Source organism: Drosophila melanogaster, chromosome 3L, assembly GCF_000001215.4.
Source record: "Drosophila melanogaster chromosome 3L".
Taxonomy (NCBI): Eukaryota; Metazoa; Arthropoda; class Insecta; order Diptera; family Drosophilidae; genus Drosophila; species Drosophila melanogaster.
This window is the reverse complement of record NT_037436.4, coordinates 20,647,366-20,670,279: the sequence shown is the minus strand read 5'-3', so window position 1 is coordinate 20,670,279 and position 22,914 is coordinate 20,647,366. Positions and strand designations below refer to the sequence as shown.

Genomic DNA, 22,914 nt, shown 5'->3' with positions numbered 1-22,914 from the left:
CTGTGACTAGTTTGAATAAGTGATAAGAATTCCGCTGCAACCTAATCCGCGTACGATCTCAAGCCAAAATAGGTTAAATCTTTCGATATTCAATATACACTCACGATTGAGCAGTTGTCGGCTCAATTTACACGGCGGACTCCAAGTTCGAATTGGAATTGAATGCTTGGGACGGAGTGGATGGAATCCAGTAGCAGATTGCTGCGTGCGGGCAACATTTGCAATCGCAACTTCGGCGCAGATACAATATCTTCTATCTATAGGTGCAGCAGATACAACCACTGCCACCTGCCATTTTCCTCGAGCGGGGGATCCTGAGCATCAATTGTCTCTGCTCAGTTGGTCTGGCTTTTTGGTCACCACGATGTTGTTGTCGTCGCATTTGGAAACGGCGTATTTGCGCAAATACTCAAATTAAATTCCAATTCATTGAGGGGCACACACGGAGAAAATGAAAAAGAAAAAGTTACTCTGGAGGCGGAAGGCGGCGCTTGGAGATCCGAAGTTCCAAGTCGCAGGAGCTCACAATGCGCCCATGCTCAAGATTAACATAAAACAAATTATTCCAACGTGACTTAGCCATAAATGAATGAACGTACAAAACTTTAACTTGGATTGGTCTTTTTTCTTTTCGCGGTTTTATTTTTTCAGTCGCTGCTGTTATTTCGATCTTGTGCGATTCTCGGGAATCGAAACTGAAGCGAAATGCTCTAAATGAAAGGCCCTTGGACTCAAGGAGCTCCGGTCAAGATTTAAACACTAACTGAACAAAGTGGGAAATAGTGAAAGGAAAGGAATGGGAATGGGCTATAGTCTGTTTATTGAAGAGCAATGTGAGGCATGCCTTGTATGGAAACACCTTCAATAGAATGTGATGGTACATTTCTGCAGTTTAAATTTCCCTCTTCTATTGTAAAATACTCAATACTCCGATGGGATTAATCCAGCCCAGCTATCGATGATCAAGTTTTAATGTTTTAGCTTGTACTTTTATAACTGCAGTCATGTTATATCACCTCTCGACATGACATCACCGATCGATGGGGTTGGGGTTATTTCGGGGAGCCGAAACAGAAACATAAACAGAATCAGATTCAGATTCGGATTCAAAGCCGGAGACAGAGTCTGGAACTTTGCTCGGCACGTACGTCACGACGATATGAAAAGAGCAATCGAGTGGCACACAAAAAGCCAAATATGTGCATTAAATGTGCATTGGCATTAATCGTCGATGCTGAACCGTTTAGTGTACCCCGATCCCCGAGTCACCCCGGACGACCACCAAGTGGACTTGGACCGATCGTATAACTGTTAGCCGCACAATATCGGTCATGTTCCAGTTGCCCGTTGCGGTCTCCGGGTCTCCGCACCTCTGACTTGGCAGGCAGTGGAGCTGCGGCTCCAGCTTCAGCCGAAGCCCCAGCGCTGCTCCTCGCCAATGTTTAATAATTTATAAATTTATTTGTGTGCCTCGAAGTACTCTGAACTCCACGTAATGTGTGTGTGCCCCTATGCCTACACACGTTCAAAAATATTTCTACTCCGTAAAGACACTTTCTCAAAGGTTTGCTAATATAATGTGGTAATAATATTTCCTCACATTTAATATTTCAAACAAAATTTTATTAAATTAAATTATTATTCGAAACGAATCTAAAGCGTATGAACAATTTAATGTTTTTCTTGAAGAATTATGAAGGCTCACAAGGGGCACCAAGAATATTTTACAAATAAACAAATATACGAGAGCCTTTTTAGCATAATTATTTTATCAGTGTACGATCCCTCGATCACGGGCAGAGTATGATGTTGTGCGGTTGTTCCAGGTACTGCAGGACTTTGACACAATTGCATTCCATTAGCATACACAATTAGCCAACTGGCTGCTGACTGATCGTGACGCTGGCATTGGGCCATGTCAACATTTATGAGTCGAACCTGCATTTGCGCAAATAAATCAATTTTACGAGCATCCTTCGACCGGCTACCGTTGTTGTTCTTCCATCACGCCGTGGATAAACAGAGCCGGAATCGCTTTTTTTCGGCAGGACTACGGTTTCCTTGTTTCGGTTATCGATCAATAGACGTGCCTTGCTTATCGGGCAGGTGCTAAATTGCCTGCTCATTACGTGACAGAACAATAACAACACTCGCCGTAATTGACAGCCACCAAAGAACAAACTTCATTGAGCACTCCAAAGAAAACAGGAGGAACAAAAAGGAAGTTTAACAGATGGGGATTAGCTGGGTGATGGACACTAAAGATGCCCATTGATGGTAAGGGAAGTTGACACGGGTTGGTAAGGTTACTATTGCTACCTATAAAATAATTACTAAAATGTTATAGATTTAATACAAAAATAATCCAAGCAACATGAACTCCAACTACTAAATATTAAATTTTGACAATCTGTCAATTCGCACTCTGAATGCTCTTGTTGGGATCTCAATAATATCTGCTAGTTAAAAAGTATATCATCCCTCTGAACACGAATAGACACTGAAGATGTGCTTAATCCGCTTAATCCCAATATACCCATAGAACACCCTTTGAGGCAGCGATCACCAACGCCAGACGATGGAAAATCAAAGTCGGCTCTGAGCTATTTAACCAGCCAGTGGCTACGGCAAACACCAGCAAAGTCCAGTGCTCGATCGGCGGCTTGTTGTCCTAATAATTGTGTAAACAACAATGACGCGTTCCCGACTCCACTTTTTAGATTTTCAGTTTTCCCGCTTCGGCACAAACACCCAGCTGAAGAGACCTGGCCACAAGTCGTCGGCTTTCCTTTCAACTTCAACTTGCCCGGATCTTGGCTGTGGCTGTGTGAGGAGGGTCTGCAGTCCGAGGAGGCCTAGAACAAAGTGCATTTGTCTGGCAGTTAGAGTTTGGCTAATTTTTAAGCAGCTGCCGCCTCTGGCAGCCAAGCTTCTTGAGCAATTCAAATACATAGTAATAACAATAATAACAAATACTAATGGTGAGCAAATACGGACACCGTCGCCCCTAATCCCGCACACCCAGCGATCATCAAAAGTGTTAGTCATTCGGTTTTGGCCGGACAAATACGAGTGCAGAGCCCACTTCCTTCAATTGGAGATGCAGTTTAGGAAGATTTCTATATATTCTAATTACCTTTATATATAAGTTTTACATTTTGAATGCTAGGTGCGATAACAGATTGACTAAGCTTTATCTTCAATTACATCCCGAGGTCCGCTAAGCATTCCACTGCAATTTGCAGGGATGTACACTCATTCAGATCGAACTTTGTCAGTTACGCCCCCAAAGTCACAGCTGGTTATTATATGGTAATGATTGAGTTATTACGCTCATATTGCGACGACTTCCGTTTTCTAGAATGTTTTTTCGTTCGAAATGCGCTAATCGCCAGCGTTATCTTGATTTAGTTGGACATGATGTACTCAACGCGAAAAACAACAATTATTTAATTGAATTTATGCAAAAATCTATTCAGCAAAAAGTACAATTCAATTGCCACCTAATAAGGCAATAAGTTCGATGCCGGATCATTCCTGGTTCGGGCTAAGTACACTTTATTGATTGGAATTTGTCGATGAATGAGTGTGGTTTTCGTGCGTTTCCCCGGAAATTGTTTAATTGGATATTAACTTTTGCGAAAATTTGTTTTCAAATGTTGCTTGGAAATAATATTGAAATGGGGATATTGTTGAATAAATCTTGCAACGTAAAATATATGTATTCAATAGTTTCCGTACAAAAAAGATTACTAAAGAATATTATTGATATTCATTGGTCATTCATATGTTATCTAAATATTTATGGATTAGTTGAACTTCCTTAACCATTCTTATAAACTACAGAAGTACATAAAGGCATAAAAAGTACTAAGGAAATGAGTTAAAAAGATGATACTAGATCCAAACTTTCTATAGCCTAACACCCTAAGTCCAAAACCGATCACGATCACGCATAAATCTATCACTTCCCATCGTTCAACAAAAACACAATTCAAAAGCTATAAAAACTTTGATGTGGTTGGGACAAAAGAAAACCATGAAATAGAAAATAAATTAGATAAAAATTTTGGATTTTCAAAATTCAAAGCGCAATTTCCTGTCGTAAATACTGGAAATTGTGGGCCAAGCCCTGGCCGCTAGCTAAGTTCGAAGGCATCACGTTACCAAGGCCTAATGGCTTCATTACCACTTCATAAAGTCACGTTATTATTACGTTCGCCTGTCAGGGCGGGCAAACAAAAGTCAGAAATGTATCGAATCGATTGACGGGCCCACAGAAAGTCCAGAACAGAAAGTCCAGAAAGTTGGACATGCAAAAGTCGGGGAATCATCTGCCACATGGAGTGACAGGCCCAACAATTGAAGACCGCGAAAGAACAAATTTCGAACTGCTATAGAAGAAGCCTGCAGACATATCATTTCGTGGCCATTGTGCGTTATTATGCAAAACTTGTTAAAGGCATTTATCAAAATCAGCCAGAACATGCAAGTTATTGAACTTCACCGACCATGTCAGGTCGATTCGATGTCAAAAGGAGTCTCGTCGCGTGTAACTGTAAACGGGGCCTTTTTTGTTAATGAAAATGTCAGAATTAAGAAATGCCGTTTATGCTAATTTCGGGATTTGTCAATTAAATGCACATTTCGTATGGCCGCCATGCACCTTACGACCACCCCCCCCCCCCCACCAACCCACCAAGAAACAGTAACTAAATAAAAACTCTAGCAATTAATATGCAGCCAAGAGCTTTCCCAAAAACTTTGGGACTCCCATCGATTGGATGCCCAGTCACAGGAAATGAAGCATAAAAAATGCATGTGGAAATATTTTTGTCATGCCATTCGTACATTTGTAATTGTAATAATATGCATGACGTATGCTCGCTCTGCTCGATAGTTTGATTTTAATAGTCAGGTGAACGGATCGGGGAAAGACTGGGAGTGGGCCAGAAGCCCGGCTTTTGGGGCATGCCCCATCGCTACAGAGGCGAGCCCGAGAACCCGGAGTAAAGCCAAGTGAAGCCCACTGCCATCGACATTTTCCCACATTAAGCGCAGCCAAAGCGATTTGCAAAAGGCAACAGATTTGTGATTCGTTTCAATAACATGGAATTAAGGGGCCAAGCTAATGATGGAGCTATCGATGCCCTGGAAGTAAAACCGATTGGTAGTTTTGCCAAGATTTAGGTTTAATTTTCGATTTTATGGCTATTCATTTATTTGAGTGTTTTAATTTTATTTTTTCCCTATTCGAGGCACCAATATATCTTACTTGTTATGTTACACGTTCGAAAATTATAAAATTGGCTAACTACGAATTAAAATAGATAGTTAATTTTGTATATTAATGACCACAATTGACACATTTTATTATTTTATAATCACCTATTTTCTTTTGCTTTAGTAAAAGTGATTTATTCATTATTTCCTTATAAATTGTGATACATTTTTATTGGATATATTTAACATGCAAGTAATGTAATTTCCATTTTAGCCTTTGATACCCCTTTATCGAATAACAATTGCTTTGCATAGCATCTTTAATCACGTTTTTATTGTTACTGTTGATGCTGCACAAATGAAACCGAAAACTCCCCTGTTATTCGAATCGAAGCATTAACACTTGGGCCCGGGCAATTATAGCCATTGACCAAGTTTTCGCTGATTGGCCTTACATGGCCATTTGTGTTGTTGTTGTTGTTATTGCAGATGTACGAAAGTTATGCGGTGGGTGGTGATGTACTAACAATGATTGAATGCTCGCTTGAGGTCGATCGGATGATGGATCATGGGAATACTCGTAATACCTTAAACGGACAATGTGCAGAAAGAGCCGTGTGAACGGGACCACCCAAAGATGGGGCCCTAAAAGCTAACTAACTTGGCCGCTAAATGGAACTTTAAACAGAAGACAAATCAATACGTACGTTGGCCTATTAGACGTAATTAAAATGCAACTCAAACAGGCAGAGACAAAGAAAAGCCGAGGAAAATAGAAGCTTGTTGTGCGCCTTTATCGACGAATTGTCTAAATTATCACACACAAAGGGTACAAAAACATGGCAAACAACAGACAGCACACACACAAAAATTATCAACAAACTGATTGCCAAAGCAAACAGTGGGCACCGAAAATAAGCAACCAAAGACGAGGCATACTTAACACTTTTTGGAGCCCAACCAACGAGATCCATGGGCTTTTCATAGTGGATATTTGGCATTTGTTTCAGCGACGCACGAGTGGAGTTTGCCGCTCTCGCGATTGCGCATTGATTTAAATTAACTTTTAACTTTTTGGGCAACTGGTGTTAATTGGCAGTGACAACAACAGAACGGCCTAGACAATTGAAAGGCACTCAGCCAGTGGAACCCATTGCCTGAACTCATTTTCACATGAAAATATCTATCTTTGAGCAGCCAGTAAACGAATTCGTTGACATTTCATGGAGGGACGAAACCAACACGAAAAAACAAAAGACTTAAGCAACAAACTTAGCCAGAACTCATATTTTATTTATGATAATCAGCGGCAGCTACCTAAAGCCATTAAAAACCAAACATACATATCTATATCTATATCTATACTATACGAACAAAACGTACGCTTAACAGCAATCAATGAACTAAATTTGGCAGACGAACAAAAAAAATATATCACCCCAGGGGGTAGACAAATTTCGTTGTACGTTTAATTCTGGCTGTCTCGTTAGCTTCTCTTTTAAGACGAAACAACAATTCCATTGGCCAAATAATGTTATTTATCTCCAATGATAATTCTCGATTTCGATCGATTGGCATAAGGCCTGAGCTCTGACGGCATGCGGCGTATTCAAAACTTAGGTGTGAATTAGTGGGTAATGACATCATTGAACTTTAACTTGGCAACGGGCGAGACTCAATAGTAACTGTAGCTTGTAGCCAGACTTTACCTCACTTTACCACACCTTCCCAGCCAGCCAGCTAAGGCAAAGGCAATAACTATACCCATATACCATATACCCATAGCAAATAGATATAGAAACAGATATAGATATAGCAGTCAATGTGCAAATATCACAGAATTCTATTAAGGGGAGCCGTCCGATGCAAAAGGCAAACTGAATGGGGGCAACGAATAATTGTTTTAGTCATATGTGTGTGATTTCGCAGATAAATTTCTATGAATTACGGCGATGAATCTGCATTGCAAATGTCTAGATTCTGCTCTGATTGATTTAATGAGCCATCGATTATACAAAATAATTATGTGGAATCAAGGCGAAAGATGTGGGAGAAACCGCTTACAGAAACTATTTGAAACTAAACCGTTTACAGATGAGTATCTCACATAAGATATAAGTTACTCAACATGATATTATTTTTGTTGGCAGGTGACGCTTTCAATTGCTTTGTTCTTATGGACCTGTAATCAGTAGAATTCTGATCAAGCCTTGGTGAAAATCAACAAATATAACACTTAAGGTCTTGTAAGAATTCCACTCCACACCACAAAAAAGTGTGTCCATACGACGGCGTAGCACAGACTTATTCACATATCTGAATAGATTCGAAACAATTTGAAGAGCTACTGGGAGAAGAAGAAACTGTTTCTAATGAGAACGAATATGGGATTAGTTCAGGACAGGTGACCTTTTCCACCGAAATCCTTTTATCATGCAAATCTCCGGTGATATCATCAATAACAAATGTCGCCAGCTCTACGATTTATGACAGACTTATGGGTGTGTGTTAATTTATGCCGCGGACTGTTACAATTAAAAGATAAACGGTCGCTTTGCATTGGAAACGGACCGCTAAATGTATGCTCCAAACAATGGAATGGAAAACCCAAAAATCTGGGGAGATGTGGATGTCGAAAGGGATACAAGAAAAACCGGTTAAATGCATTTTGTGTAACAATGTGTCAGACCAACTAATAACGCCCGACAACAAGAACTTGACCTGGCTAAAGTCCCATTTTGGTAGCTGAAGCTGCGCGAGAAGAAGAAGTCAGCCAGCTAAACATTTCAATTTTAATTAAGCATGATAAATGATTTCACTTGGACGCATAAATCTTTTTTACAGTCGCGATGAAACAATGAAGTTCCTTTGTTTTCCCCCAACTCGTCGATGTTTTCAGCCGCCTCTTTGTTTGTTTGGCTCAGAGGAGATAAGGGCCGAAGCTGTGAAGAAAATTGATTTGAAATTAATGCAAGAATTTGTTATAGAAAAAATAAACAAGCTCGCGTTCGAATCGATCGTGTGCTGGAAAATTAAAACCGTTGAGGCCTGCGATTTGAATTGATTTCGTTTAAAGAAATGAACCATAGATTGGATTTCTTAAATATGCACGACTTGATTCGAAAACGAACCAATCCAAGTCCAATCGAAGAAAAATCGTCGCAAAGACGCGTTTTAACAACGGCAAATGACCCGAAAAACAGATCTTGTCTCAATTGTCAGGGAAATCAAACGAATGTTTTAGGAATTTTTTGGTTCACTTAAGATAAAAGCCATATAGCCTTACCAATATTAATGAAGCTGATGATGGCTTTCAAATAATGGAAAGGGCTTAAGTAGATCACATTTTGAAGGTTTAAAGAGTTAAGATAATCTATGAACGCGATGAGAGCTGAAATGAGGAATGTTAGAATCTTAGAAAATATTAGATATTTTATGTAAAATTTATTTCCCAAATAAATTGTGGTTATACAACAGGTAATACAACATGTGCTCTAACTGCGAATATGGGATTTTGATGGTAATGACACTTCTTCACAGGCAACTGTACTTAACCCTTTATGACCTTTTGACCCAATACACGTTTTACAAAATTCATTTAATATATTGTTTTTTGTTTATGCGGTTTGTTAAAAACATGGTGTAAAAGCGTGTAAATATAATTACGTGTGTATAAAGAGCGAACTTCAATGGGTTAAATCAGAAGTCCTCGTTCTCGTTTCCTCTGCACCGCAGACTGACTGCTGTGCGATGTTGAGCGACCATAAGTGCTAATAAATTGTAATACAAATACATTAAAACTAAAGACTAATTAAATGACTGTACTTAACTCGACTCGAGGCAACGGCAAGCCGAGTTAATGTTAATCGCCGCTGGAGGCTGCGATTCCGCATCTGGAATCCGAATCTGAATCCGAATCCGTATCTGAAAACTGAATCTGCAGACTGAAATCTGGCCACGAGCAAAAGCAAATCTCATGTGACTTCGCTGGCGTAATCTGCTCGCAGAATGTGTGTGTGTTTGCTCCGTTTTTGCAGCGCTCTTTTTTCGCTCAAAGAATACCTTTTGTGGTCATTAATTCGCACTTAATATGCTTTTTATGGCCCGGCCGTTTCATTTTGTTTTGGAACGGTGCGAGGTTATGTGTGCAAAACAATTATTCCGCAATTAAACAGTTTGCACTTCGCCAAGAGAGAGCGGGCAGGTCCAGTTCGCAGCTAAACTCATGGACAGTCATACATATTAATGAAGTCCCCAGTCGATTCCAGAGATGGGAGCGTGACTGGGATTCCGATGCAACCAGTTCACAACCAGCTGAGAAAGATATAGAAAGACATATATATGTTAGGTGGAACTAATCGAAAGAGGCAGATAATAGATTGAAATGGATAAGTCTAATTATTAGTTCCAATAAATTTATTATGTTTTCATCAATGGTAATCTGAGCTACGTCTTGTCTTTTTGGGAATTTTCAGATATATACATTAATATTATAATCTTTGACTTAGTTAAGCTCCCAAAATCCAGATCAAAACTTCGTTTATAGACATCCTTTAGATGCATATCCCATGAACTACCATCTTTAGCTGGAATCTTAAGTTGAGCAAATCACTTAAGCGGCACCGCAGGCAATTGACCACCAACAGTAAAATCGCGCGGCGACAATGCGTCGACTGCTTTTTCTAGTTCGCCATATCGAATGCAACCAAAGGGAGTGTTAAATATGTTGCATTCTCCCCGCTGCCACGCCCTCTGCGCGTCCTGCCCGCCCCTCAGTGCCATCCGTTCTAATTGCCGCCGCTAAATGCGGTCGAATGTCTTGGCCTGATTGCCCGCTGATGGCCTTACCATCGCAGTCCATGTGGCTCAGCGCTTTTTTCTTTATTATAATTATTTTGTTAAGCTTTTTTTGCGAGTGCAAGAGTGTGGCAATTATTCACTTAAACCATCAGGAGGCATCCGAGTGTCATGCTGCGTTGCAATCGCACACTCAATCCAGAGGCAGCAACGGGAGCACAAAATAGGGGTTAAACATAATACCCCGTAAGAGCATTCTGGAAACTGGTAAAATAGGGTTACTGGAAAATATAGAACTTTTATCAATTAAAAAAAAAAAACAAATAGGGAATACAAAAGTGTTTGCTAATTCCGTTCACTAGATAAGGTTGTAAATTCATTTCAATTTAATTAAACATTAGTGAAGTGAAATAACTTAAAATAAATGTTTTTGTAATAAAAGATTATATTTTATACCCGTTACTCGTAGAGTACAAGGGTATACTAGATTAGCTGAAAAGTATGTAACAAATGGAAGAAAGCGTTTCCGAACATTTAAAGTATAGTATTCTTGATCAGGATCAATAGCCGAGTAAAAATCTCATTAACTATAAAAGCAAGGGAATTATGATTAAGCATACAGATTCTAGAGACAGACGCAGTGCAAGTTGGTAGACCCATGTTGCCACGCCCTTTCTAACGCCCACAAGCCGCCCAAAGCTGCCACGCCCACTGTTTTGAACACTGTGTTGAAATTTTTTCATTTTATTGCATGCCAAAAATATTGTTAAACTTTCTCGTTCGCACTCGAACTAATTGAGTAACGGGTATCGTGGAAATCGAAATCGTGGAAATATTTTTTTGGGGAGTCTCAGAGAATATATAAAAATACCTCAAAAGTGCTTTAAAGTATTTGCATCCTTGGGACGTAATCTACTTTTTGGTGGTGATGTTTCGTCTACAATTCCGACAATTTGTTCTATTAATAAAGCAATTCCAAAGCGATTAAGAGCCACAAAGTGACCGCAAGACTGAATGCCGCCGTAAAGCGGCTCGATGATGGGCAGAAACTCATTTGGACATTTATAGCCGACAAGATGAGTGGTCACAATGCAGCAGCCTTTACGAGTGGAGTAAGTCGGCAAGTTAGTTGGTGGAAGCCGAGGTAAAACCAAGGCAAAGTCGAAGTTGTAAATCACTTTGTTGCGGTCAAAGAGATTGGGGTTCCGGAGGAGGAGGAGTATAAGTAGAAGCAGGAATAGGAGGACGAGGACGCGGACGCTTTCCTTTTCCCGACGGCGCCATAAATTTAATTTGAAATTAATTTTTTTGCTGCTACCAGAAAGGAGGCTGAATGCCAGCTAGTCGGGTCATCAAAATGCTAAGCTATGTAAATGATAAGCACAATGCCATGCGGCCCACAACTCCGTGAAGGCATCTTGCATCTTGGCCAAGTGAACATTTTGTCCCCGTCTCTTGAGCCTTTTGGGTTTGGCTTATTTTTGCACGCCACCTAAATATGGTAAGGCACGCATTTGTTGTAAAATGCAAAATTGAATATTGAGTGCAGCCAAGGAGCAGGCCAAAAAAGTGCTGCATTCGATGGATTCGAAGGGGGGGGGGGAGGTCGTTTCACGGGACCTCTTCTGTCCCCTTGTAATTATGAGCAATGCACTCGATAAAAATTGAAGTTTTCATTTCGCGAAAGTTTTTCACCAGCCCCGGCCAAAAGGCAGAAAGAGCCAGCTACAACAGTAGCCCCGAAAACAAGCGAAGGAAACATTTATTGTTCTCCCGTTAAGGCGAAAAGCGAGGCTCTGGCCCAAAGTCTTCTCAGATCCCCAGCGACCGCAAGGGCATGCGAACTAAATTTCATACAATTATGAGACCACAAAAAGAATGAATCCAATTGAAGGGGATTCGACAATGGAAGTACCTAAGAAACTCGAAAAATGACTAACCATTCGTTTGAAATTGCTTGAATATGAAAAATATAATATGGTATTGAGGTTACCTTAGCAGAGTCATTAGAAGATTTTATCTTCAAGTTTATAAAAGCTATGTGAATAGTATGTTATTCTGTTATTCCAGTCCTAGTTTCATTTAGGTCTAATTACTTCTTTTAGTGGCTTTAGTATGAGATATTCAAAGTATAGTATCCTAACCACCGTGGATTGAGCATCCCCGCCACAACACCGCTGCTAATCCGCTCAGCATTTGGTATAGACGAACCGACAACACAGCTCATAAAACGAAGTTGCAAACGGTAGCAGAAACCGCAACAAAACAATCGAGCTGCATGTGGGAGGTCCTGTTTGGCCATAATGACAACCGCAATGCAGACCACCAGGTGAGTTGCATGCAAATTTTCCGCCAATTGCCCCTCCTAAGCGCTTTTCTGCCCCATCCTGCCGGAGAGCTCCCCCGAAAATGCAGGCGACAAACTTACGAATTGCTCATGTCAATGGTCCAAGTCGATGGTGAGTTTGGGGATCGCCGGTTTGGGTGGGTGGCGGTGGGACAAACTGGGGGACAGAAGCGCCAGGGAGCGATCATAATCTTTGGGAAGCTGGGAACCATGGCCAGGAAGCTTTCGGCAATGTTCGCCTGGCTGCCGGTTTCGTTTTCTTTTTTTATATGCTGATTGGCATTAATAATGGATTATCACGATCAGACACTGGGGTGTATGGAAATATCGCTCTCTGGGAAGTGTGAGTGAGTGTGTGTGCACTCGAAAAATTCAATGTCCCAGGGAATATTACAACTCTTATTGATCAGCTTAATTGTCTTTTCATTCTCTCTATAAACTAAACTATTGTAGTACCAATTTTGTGTGGAGAATATGAGATGTAAGCACTTTTTCAGAAAATTGATTATTTTACCAATTATGTTAGGACCAAGTATTACTTTCTTATAAGAACTCCCAGTTAGTTGTTGCTTTAAAGTTCGATAACTATTATCTAAACATATCGTATACTATTAATTTGAATTATTTCATTACTTAATTACACTACTTAAGTTACAACATATCCTCCTTTTCTTTGAGTGTTTTAGTTTGGGTGGGGAGTTCCAGAGCAAGTTGGTTTTTCTGTTTTCGGCAGTGTTCATATCGTGCGATCATCAAATAATGTGAACGTGTGATCAACGCTTACACTGTTGGGAAAGGGGGGGTATGTTTGCAGGAGGGGGCATTGCCTCGTGTGTTACACTAACTTATTTATGCGAAATATTTTGAAATCGTGTTTGCAGTGCAGCGTGCGCTTCGTCGTCGCCTCTTTTTTTTTGTTTTTTGCCTTTTATTCGGACAGGGGCCAGAAAGGACCCGTGTTCCCCTTAACCCACTGGTGGCCCCCTTAAACCCCTTCGTTAACCGACCGAGATGCAGACAACTTCAGCTTCAGTTTTCGGGGGCTCAGCTTTAGCAACAGGCATCGTCTTCGTCGGCCACAACAACGTGACCCTCTTTTTGCGCCTGCAGATCACGAATTATTCAGAATTTCTTTTTTCAGGCCTCCATAACCTTGCGAAGGGGTTTAGGTTAGGGTATGGCAACTTAGTTGCCATCCTGGCCCATCCTCTAGAGCCCAAAACTCGTACCGGGACTACCTGACATCACCCCTCCATTCAGCATGATCTTATAAGGTGATCTTATAAGTCAGCTCTTCACTAACTGCTGCCGATTCTACGCTTTAAGCTAGTGAAAGGATTGAAGTCTGCGGATACAGATGCCAGAAAATATATGTAATACCATATGAAAGATATTAGCTATCAGCAAGGAATAAATTTATGGAATAAAAATAATGCATTAAATCATATTAATTTAACTGTTTGTAAACGTTTTAAACGTTTTAAATGAATCTATGCAATCATTCTGAGAATGGAGTGCCCGCGAATTTTTAGAGTACACATATTGTACGCTTTGTTCCAAAACAATTTTTTTTTTCGATTCGCATTACTGACGAAACGCTTTCGGATGCTTATGAGTCATGTGAAAGCGCCCAGAAGAATCTGCGATCGGTGGCTTGATGGCGAGAAGGGGCATCGAGCCAGATTCCAGGTGATTGAGAAAATAATGTTTGCTCTGAGCGGCGCACATACACGTTCATCCGCATGTCTTTGCGGAGGATGGATCCATGGCGGTCCACGTTTTTGTTTTGGAAATAAGACTGGGCCTCGACTTGACTCGCGATCGGCAGGTTCATGTGGCGTCGGTGAAAGGCTACCATCATCAGCTCTTGGGCTCACTGCCGACCTAATCATCATTGGCCATTGTTATTAACATGATTATCTGCATTAAGCCCGAGCCCCCGAGAAACCAAGTTGAAAGTTCAGGCGGCGTTTAAGCATGATTATGAATTGGGTCAACATGTGGTCGTCGTCTCCTCGTCTTCGATCTGCCCGATTGGCCAAGTGATGTTCAATTATGCCAAGCCAAGCATTTCGCAAATGCGTTTAGCCCCAAAACGACGACGATGATGCCGAGTTGAGAGTTGAGAGAGACCTGCCAGCCAAATGCAATGAAAATGAGACATATCGCAAAACTTAAGTCTCCTTACGGGTCGAAAACGATTGACAACTGACAGGACGAGCCGACACGGCGACCCCTTGTACTCCCTCTATCTCTATAAGGAGATGGCCAGACACTGAGAGGACTGCTAAAACCAAATAATAATAATCGAAGAATATAATAAAATAATAAGACTTGGTTAAATTGCATTATTAAAAGCAAAGAAAGGGGTGAAATGTAAACTGTAAGCTTATGAACATCCAAGAAATATTGTGGAGGCTGTATATTATATATTGCTTAGTAAACTTCCTGTGAGGTCCTATATCATTTAAAATACGCAACAACTCAGTGTCAATTAATTTATTTGAAAACTCAATTCATTGCCCCCCTGAATTCATTGGTTTTTTCCAAGTGCATAGAAATCTCGGCTCACAAATCGTGTTCGACTATTGATGCGGCTTATTATATGCAAATTTGGCCCAAAACAAACCGCACAGCACCAAAGCGAGTGCTGACCATAAAGAAGAAAATGTCAACTGAGGCTCTCCTTGGCTTGGCGTTCTTGTTTTCCTATTCCCTCGACTTTCGAGCAGCCTGCGTAAATTCACAAAATATTGACACCGCCGCAACTTGAGGGCCAAAAGCCGTGACAGTGATCGAAATGTGTCTTGTCTAGGTAAGAAGGAGAAGGAGCTTTGCAGCCTGGAGCCCCAGACCTGGATTCTCAACCAGAAACCGAGACCGAGATGTTGTCTTCCCCTCGCGGAATAGCTGACTTGGCAGCCGCCACAAACAATTGCGGGCGGTTTGTTTGTGACGTTTGCTTAACAAGAAGAAAATTGCTGCAATTCTTTACAAGTTTTTGAGACTTGCATCCAAGATTGTGGGCCTCGTTGTTCCCATGTATCTGGGCTTTTTCCCCCTGCGAAGCGACTTCGATGCGTTCGCCATGCGTTTGTCATGCCAAAAGTGTAGTAAATTGTGTGGCACTTAAGTCAACACATGGCTGCAAGGATGCGGATTGTCGAGCAGCCAATTTGCATGTGGGGGCACATTGCGCCCAGGGAATTGTGCGCTCTATTTTGACTTTGACTTTGATGGATGTCCCCAGGTTGCCTTTTGTCCACTGCCCTTTTCGGTAAGCGGAACAGATGCAAGTCAAGCGATTGCAAGGTACACATGGGTACCATTTACTCCATTTACTCTACCTAAGAAACTATAATAAATGTTATTAAACTATAATCCAATGTAGAATTACCTCGAGCCTTGTTATGTTGAACGTACGAATAAAATACTATATGTTGTAGTAGAACATTCTCAATACAAAGAATTACGAAGTACAAAGCGGACGAGTGTGGTTGTGTTCCATTTTAATTCGAACACTTTCCTTAATCCCCGCCAGTGGAGCGCAAATACTTTTAAAAACCTCTTCGCAGATTGACCTCGACCTCTTTGCAGTTGGGGACCGCGACTCATTATGCCACCGAAATGAATGCAAATCGGCGGCATTAACTTCACATCCTCCGGTACAATTAAGTGCCCTTCTGCCGTCCCACTCGCACCGAGTGGATCAGTCTCGCTCCATCTGCACACACACGGTTATCAGGAACTTTGGAGCTTATCACGCCGCCACACTCTCACTTACTTCGGTACAAGTACACTGTGGATTCGAGTGCCTGGCACAAATTTGCAATTATAATTTTGCGCCCAGTTGCTCTTTTCAGTGGCGGCGTTTTCCTTTGGCCAGACTCGCTTTTTTTGTCTGTTTCTGTCTTTTCCCAGTCGCCGCGGCGATTTAATCTCCTTTGGCTAGCCGCAACTCCAGCTCCAGTCTTTGGAGCAGCTCGTAGTTCAACAATTGAATTTTAAGGCCGCAGACTGGATGTGGATCTGGGGATCTCGGGATCTGGGGTCCTTTTGCATGTTCGCAGTGCGCTGCCCACGGGCTTGGGGGCATTTCTCTAAGGCCGCCACAAGCGCAGCTAATTGGATTTCTCTCCTGGGAGAGCCGCGCAGACGAAGCCTGGAGCCCGGAGCCCCGACTACGTAAAACATATCGATAATGTCTTGATCAGACAGCCAGTCCACTCCGCATAGCTCCTCCGTGGCCAAGTACCCCGCAGAAAGTCTGGATGCAACTTTGTTTGGCTGCGGCCAAATTGTAATAGTAAAGCACACTACGGAAAACATTCGGAAAAGTCTGGGACATGATAAGAATATTTGGAGTGAATGCAGAAGTATTTACATTTACATTCAATAAGCTAAAGATCGCTCTACATTTCTCGCAGTGCACTGCGCAGTACTTGCATGTGTTGCCTCTCCAGCATCAGATGAATGATTTTACCTGGCTTTCGGATGAGGAACGCGTGTAAAGCAGCAATTAATTTGTACTACAGAAAACTGTTTGCCGGCCGTTTGTTCCTTGGCGATTTTTTTCTGGGTGCGTGGCCAACTCTTTGAATCCGATCCGTCTAAGTTTGCGTTGCCAACGAAGGTTACAAAGCAATTATAAGGTCCCGAACCGCTCCGCACACCTAGCTACATATAGTAGTATAGTAGAGTCCATGATATGATTCTCTTAGCATATGAGGAGCACTAGAGGAAGAGCTCAGGACGAGATGATCTCTCATGTGGCCGCGACACGACGACCTCTATGAATATTGCTCGTCGTCGACGACCTGGGAAGAAACCTTAAGCGAAATAAAGGCAGGGAAGACCAAGAGGGTCCGATCCGAGATCCAACTCTGAATCCGATTCCTGGCCAAAAACGCCAGCCTGTGCGTTGCTGTTGTTGTTGTTCGGCTTGCTGTTTTTTTGGGGTAGAGCTCTGGAGCGCACTTTTTGTAATCTACGCTATAATCATGCACTGAGTAAATTCGCATAGCCGCCCATTATTCCACCCACTTTTGGCTTTTCTTGTTGGTTGTTTTTGTGGTTTTTCGGCTCGGAGTGCAAAGCGAAGCATTCAATTTGGTTGTTATTATTGTCAGATGGGGTATATCGAATTCCGGACCGAGTTTAGTGAATAATATATAATATATATGTGAATAATATATGCTACTGAATAAAGTAGGTGCAAGGATTTCTTAATGTTGTATAATATAAGTTAAATCACAGTATACAAGATTTTTAAAGTTGGTTCATATTTTACAATGCCCGTTTTGACGTAATATAATTAAAATTTTGAATATATAATATATTCTATTAACTACAATGTACCTTTGTTACTCCGTTGATTTATACATGCTTATAATATATAAAATTTCGGTTTATTGTAGTGTACTTTCTGGTTGTTGGCCGCACTCGTTCCTGGCCCTGTCCTTCCCGATTCCGATTCCGCCCCAGAAACTCCTCTGATCGATCGGCTGCTCAGCGCCGCCAGATGATCTACATTAAGAGAGAGATTTTTGCGGTTCGGCTCGGATCGGCGGACCAGGGAAAAGCCACTGCCACAGCCAAAGCCAAATCCAAATCCACTTGAGGTCGGACCTTTTGCCCGGCTTTTGCCTTTCTGCACAAATCGCCGCCGTCGATGGGGGCGTGTTCTGTTTAAACTGTGTGCGCCAGTCCATGGTACAGTTTTAAGTAATTGCATTATGTTTAAGTTGGCCTTTTTGCTTGTTTTTGGAGCAGAGTTCGGAGTCGAAGTTTACTGGAAGTGGGCGGTTGAATTTTCGCTTTTTTTCGCTTTGTAAACATTTGTTGCCGCATTGCAGATAAAGGCTGACTAAGTAAATACCATAAAACCAGGCTGGTGTTTGGCGCATTCTTTGCTTTCTCAAAAGTATCACTTCATATGTGTTTTTACCATTTAAAGAGGTTTGGATATCGTGAATACTTTGTATACACCTTATTTTTCAGAGTGTTCAAATTGACTAAGAAAAATCTACCTCATTAGGGAGATGATCTCATCGGTGATCCATTTATATCACAAAATGTTCAGCTCGTCGAGTGTGCATTCAGATCCAGTTGTGAATGCAACCTAACAGGTGTTTCCCACCCCATTTCCACTCCACTTTCCAACACTTTGGCCACCAGAGCTACTTAGCATAAACCAACAGCGATTTGTGGCCCCTTAAGCGATCCATTATCAAAAATGCAGCATTAATCAGCTCGGATCCCAGATGAACCCAAAAGGAGAACCCTTCTCGGGGACCCCCCACAAGTCGCTGGGGACTTGGAAGAGTAGACTAATTAAAAAGCATATTACGAATGTTATTAACATGACAGCGAACACAGCGCCACGAGATGAGGAGATGCAGGGGCTATAAAAGAGCCCTCGAACAGCAACAAACCTTAAGATAATGAGCCGGGAACGAGAATGAGAACGCAACGGCAACGGCAACCGATTCAAATCGATGTGCATATTTCGAAACAGATTTCTGCCTGCGAAATATTTCGTTTGTTGGGGTTATTTAATCCAATTAACAGAGACAATTATCGAAATCAGGTAAACCCACACGGCGAGCCTCCGACGATATTGTCACTAATGAGTTATGATGCGCAGACGACAGAAGCGGACAAGGCACCATACCATACCATATACCATTCCTTACCATACCAGTCCATACCATACCATCTCGGACCCATTGAACCAGCTGCACCAGCTGGATGGCCGACTGAAATGTTGAACATTTTAAACCATAACATTTTATTAACATAATAAAATCAAAATTATCAACAAAGTCGTCAATGTCGCGACACAAAACTGGGACCTACAAACGGATGGCCAGACGAACGGAGCTCGACACGAAAAATGAAAATGAGACAACTTTGGAGGTAAGGTAAGGTAACGAAACGAGGCTGGAGGTTGCAACTTGGAAGATCTAGCTGAATCAGGCGGCTAAACTGATTGGCATCGCTTCTGGAGATGGTCACATCACGTGAGTGGGTCAATGGGAATCACGATTGTCCCGTGATCGGAAGGATCGTGGCATTTAGTAACTGAATGCAAATTAAATATATTTACATAATAAATCGAACTATTGCGATTATTCAAGAACTAACTAGTATTGAGGTGACCATTTTAAAACATATTATGTATTTAAGTAGCGTAACAGTGTAGCTAGTTTGCCTTCTCTAGCTATTCCCAGTTTGACACCCAGACGATCAACGATCATAGTTGGAAAATTTGTGACTCTGGCGTGGTGGCTTGGACTCAAATTTCCATCGTCATCCATAATGCCTATAATACATATAGTAAACTGCAGCATTTATGTCCGAAGAATACAGCTGATGGCGCTTAGGCCCGCTTCTTTGCTTTGGTATGGGTGCTCCCTAACTGGCCCACACTCATTGTCAGCCCAGCGCCATGCGGACAGTATCTTCCGAATGTTTAGAGTGTGTCTGGGCACCAGATATGATACTCCCATCATCGCGGTCGCCACATGCGGCGAGGCATCCCTAGATGGCAGAATTATGATTTACTATAATGAAGCGCTATATAGTCGGCCAGATAGGCATCGGGCTGGTGTCGATTGAAGCGCAGATTGTCATAAAGTTGATGACTTGTTATCGATTTTTAAACAGACCGCAATAATCATATATATCTGATGATTGTGGTTTCAGAGGCGATTTAATTTGAAAGGCTTCTCTAATGAATATTTGGATAATTTTTCTGTGAAGCAGGTTTTTATCATAGACCAAGATTAGTTTCAATAGTCTTTTTCTAAGCCAATTTGAAAGAGATAAGTAACTCTCCTTGAAGTCCGTGTCCTTGGTAAATTAGAATATGCTCCCTTTCCCCAATAAGATATATTACTATACATTATTATAAAAGATAGCAATCGAATTCCGTTCGAAAAGGAGAGCAACTTTCGGGATCTTCCCTCCTGCAGCTCCGGTCGTTTCTAAAGAAATTCCACATGTGCCTCCTCAGTGGGCCCCTTCCTTTTTTGATTTGCTCAATTCCAAAACAGGGCATTGCTCATAAATTTTATTATGAACTCGAGTCCGAGTCGAACTCATCCCCCCGTTGAGAGCGTTGCGAGGCCCATAAACAACATGCAGAAATTACTTGTTTAAAATTTGTCACACCATTAGCAAAAAATGAAAAAATACAAAAAACGGCGGCGAAAGGATCTCGCTGAGTTGGTGGACGTGCTCGTGGAGCAGGCTCAGAGATTTCCAGCCTGCAGCCTGCAATCGAAAATATATCCACAATCCGAGGGAGAGACCTTGTTTGCTCTTGATTTTATCAACCGCAAAACATCTACTCAAGTGTCAGTGTCACTTGGCCCAGCAGGAGGTGGCTTCGATGGCGACGACTGGTCCGGCCGAGATCGGGACTGGAAAACCTTTAAAACTCGGGCTCAGACCCACGGACCATCCCAGGCGTTGAAAAATGAAGAACAGACAGCCGAAGCGAGAAATAAAGCGGAGGAGCACAAATTCCCCAAAACGAAGTTCGAGTCCAAGTCGAACTTTATCCATATAATGAATACACCCTCAACTTAAGTGCATAATTTATAACGAAGTCCGGCGCGCAAGCGCAGACAAAGCTGGCAAAATCTGGCAAGATTGTTGGAGCTCCAGGTTATACACTCACAAAAAAAAAAGGAAAAACTTTTCACTTGTCAATATGTAGTAACTAATGATAAAGTCTAATGGTTTTTAATACCGTTTCATGTACTTTCATATGCATAATTTTTGGTTTATTATCCTTGGAATTTCATAAACTTTTCTTACATTTCTTTCGGTGCATCTGCATGCGAATACTTATCGGTGGCTGTGTGCGTGTGTGTTAATAAATTTCTTAATAAAACATGCAAATTCAAATTCATTTATCTAGATCAGCCAAAGCGACAAAATTTAACGCTCTTGCCATTTATCAGAAACGCTTTATTTCCTTTATTTTTCGCGTTCTGCATTTTTGCCCTCCACCTTTATTTTTTGGCACACGTCGTCGTAGCTGCCTTGGGTTAAGGGTAGGGTCCTGATACGGTTAAGGTTACAGACAGATATTGCGCTTTTGACCACGACCAAAAACCAGTTGATCTCAATAAATATTTTGACTCTTGACAAATACCTTTTTTCGCCAACAATGCGCAAAACAATGAGCAAGGACGGGAACAAGGACAACGATAGGGGTGTGGTCCTGCCCAACCATAAACATATCGAAAAGGACACAGGGATTCACAAACTATTCAAGCCCGAATTGCCGCAATTTCTTGGGCAATTCGCACAAATGTTTGAGATGCCAAAAAGACTGCAAAATGTTCCCAGTAGGAGGGGCAGCGAAGTCAAACGGCAATTTATGTCAAATTTTATTTGCCTAAACAAATTTTGGGCGGCAACCAAGGTAGATTTATAGAGCGTTGTAGGTTATACAAATATTTATCGCAATCCATTCACAAAATTGCAGCTCGTATATTTAAACAAATGTATGTATATATATTTATATTTAAAATATACAGATACGATTTGATTTTTCGATTAGCTAGTTATGATGGTTGACTCAATTGTGAATGGCAAAAAAAAAAGTATTGCGTTGTATATTATATCTATACTATACGTTATTCAGCTTAACTGTTTTAAAAATTAAGATGATTCAGTTGATTTGCATAGCTCATCATTCCGTTTTTCATGGGTGTCAAACTGTGTCAACTTGAGGAAAAACTCACTATCCCCTAGCTTTTTTTCGCCAACCGCTAATTTCAATGAAAATGACTTAACACTAACCCAATGACCCAATGGACAAATTCTTGTACCGAGAATGGAGTGTTTTTGTTTGCGTCGCCAGCGACTCTGTTTTGTTCTTGCCAGGGCAATTATAACGCAAAATCTGCCAGGCCACGACCATTGTTTTGTATGGATTCCAAAGATATGCGCACTCAGATAAACTCTGCCATCACAAGCACAATGGCTAAGAACGTGCATTATAATTATTTTCATAATAAACTTGACAGAATTATAGTTTTTAGCAATTAAATATAAACAACGCTGAAACGAGCGAAGTAAAAATGAGAATAGAACAGCAACAATTATGTGAATAATCCGGCGACCGCGGGGGTTTTTGGGGTGGTGCATCAGAAATGTGCAAACCAAAAAGCCAGAGAAAAAGTCAACCCAACCCATGCCAAAAGACAAGACAAGTCGACAAGCCAAGATTCAAGGCCAAAGTTTAAAGAACATGTTTCGCGGGGTCTGCGGACTTCGGGGAGGTTCTGTCAATAATGACGATGATGAGTCGCCGGTTCATCATCGCGCCGATCATTTGCTGGATCTCTGGCCATAATTAATGACTAACATTTGGCCAGGCGTAGTCAGTCAAACTCGCGCTTCATCTAACAGCACAGAAACGGCCACGAACGACGAAATTTTCTATGTGTGATTGATAACCCCCAAACCGAAATGATGCAAAACCAGCTTTAATTATACCCTTTTGCAGGGGGGTTCTATTCGTTTCT

The 22,914-nt window shown here is 41.5% G+C and overlaps 1 long non-coding RNA gene across 1 annotated transcript, besides 1 other annotated feature; it reads right to left on the bottom strand.

Annotated features, from left to right (window-relative positions):
- Positions 1-10,470: 10,470 nt before the first annotated feature.
- Positions 10,471-10,762: a mobile genetic element.
- Positions 10,763-16,153: 5,391 nt separating this feature from the next.
- lncRNA:CR44685 (long non-coding RNA:CR44685) lies at positions 16,154-17,374 on the bottom strand. The gene is made up of 2 exons (NR_125024.1): positions 16,758-17,374; positions 16,154-16,548 (listed from the first exon to the last, which is right to left on the bottom strand). It is a non-coding gene; the product is annotated as a long non-coding RNA:CR44685 (long non-coding RNA).
- Positions 17,375-22,914: the final 5,540 nt, after the last annotated feature.